A 2,215-nucleotide genomic window follows, 5' to 3' on the forward strand; every position below is an offset into this window, starting at 1 on the left:
ACTCCTGGCTGTTACATGCTGTTCTGGGGATGGATTTTCTAAACATGAAACCTGCTCCTTGATTTGCGAAGTTGGAAGTACATTATTTTAATTTCTTGACATTGGACAAGGAGTATTAATTCAACGTGAAATTATAAAAGATTCTTAGATGTCTACTGGTGTAATTATTGAATGCCGTAAACTTACATTGAATTTTTTACAACGTTCAAGTGTCGCGAGGAAACCAAAGGAGATTGGTTTTTCGTGAAAATGAGGTGCAAAAAGAAAAATTCGCTAGATTTCGTATCGAAATAAGCACCTCATTTAAGAAGCACGGAAGCCGTTTAGTTTAATATTGAAAGGAAAAATGATGAAATACCTACTTACATTCATTTTTATTTTCTCTTGTTTCATTTATTTAATTTGTATATTTTATTATTTTAAAAATGCAGCCGGCACATGAGCTTGACTAATTTATTGAAACTGGACATTTTTTACCAGAATTAAAAACTCTTATACAGAAGTCCAGTGATTACGTATAAATTTTAGTGGAATAAACTTATTTTATTAGTTTTCCGAAATAACTTAGTATTTTGCTGTTGTAAAGCGGAGATCTGATCGACCGAAATATGTAAGCGGGAAAATGTGTAACGTAGTCTTAACTATTATTGTATCGACATTGTTATATAAAATATTTAGAATTATTCCCAACGATCATAATGATATATAATTACTAGTCTATGGTAGCGTGTGGGACATGAAGTTCATTAATCGATTGCTTTTTGAACCTACTTGTATATACCACATTGTAAATAAAGCTCTGCCGACTCTGGTGCCGAATTCGAGTTTGATTGAAACCGATGAAATTAACATATATTCTAGTCCATATACGGAATGATAAATATGTGGCACAAGAGACGTAAATGGGTTGTAAACATATTATTCGATTGATATAGTTACAGTGATGTAAGTTATCATTAATTTGATGGTCCAGACAAGGTTTATTCAAAGGGAAGGTTTTTGGATGAATTAAGAAATGATGTAATGAAATAATATATTTTAAAGCTTGGAATCAACTTCCTTGTCTGATAACACGTTCGTTTAACTCTCGTTTAAAACATTAATTAATTTAAATTAAATATTGTCTCACGTTTGCTTGAACGCTTCAAACCATTCTGTAGCTAATATTATCTGTTTACTTTATATATGCCGGTTAGATAAAATGTCATAAGCTTCTAGGACGACACTCGCATGGCAAGGTATGTTCAAAACAGATCTGCATATTTTTTTAACAAAAAGGAAATAAATCAATTCTTCTCATAAACTAATAGTTGGAAAATAATTTTGGATTGTCGCGTTTAAATATAATAAAAATATTATGGTCATTATAACCTTAAGATTTAGAGTAAAATCAATACAAATTATATATACCAGTTTGTTATGGAAAAATCGACGATCAACCGTTGAACTCTGTTCATATACATCGAAATTTGATAAAATCAAGAATCAGCTGAGAATTAATTTTGAGGGTGTATTTGAGACTGCCAATCTAGTCTGAGCAACACTGACCATCCGACTTGATTTTCAACAGAGTATTGAGAGCTTCTAAGTGCCACCATGGTTAGTGAAGCCTGCAGAAAACTGTTGGAAATAATGAAAAGTATTGCAAGAGATAATTGAATTTCTCCCAGCAGAATATTCGGTAATTATTCAATGACTTGTTTTGTTGTTGCAAAAATAAGTTAAAAAATATACCCTCATTGTTTTTATTTGCATGTCATGATCTTTCCTCCTATGAGAGCCTTGAATATGCGTCAATTTCAATCAAGGTTATTATTTTGGAAAAAGAATTTAAACATTAGACGCGTTCAACGAATACTTAAATTAAAGATTGTCACCTAACATTTGTCATAATCTTAGTCATCGCGAGGACGAACAGGACCTACCGAAAGCAACAAATAATTTCAATTCAACGGAATATCATCGATAATGTTAACTATTCGTTTCACACGTCAAAATCTCTATTTGATCTCATTACGTTGATTAGATAGCATAGTTAGGGAGGATATCGCGTTCACTTTCTGTAAGAGAGTTTCATACTTGTGAACTCTTATGCTTCGTGCCAAATTAATTAATTCAATTAAAAAATGTACAAATTAACCGTAGCTTGAACTATGAATAATGAGTTCGCTGCAGCGTTGATTGTAATCTTGTTTAAACGAAAAATATTTTAATC

This window comes from Hyalella azteca, unplaced genomic scaffold, assembly GCF_000764305.2.
Source record: "Hyalella azteca isolate HAZT.00-mixed unplaced genomic scaffold, Hazt_2.0.2 contig385, whole genome shotgun sequence".
Lineage (NCBI taxonomy): Eukaryota > Metazoa > Arthropoda > Malacostraca > Amphipoda > Hyalellidae > Hyalella > Hyalella azteca.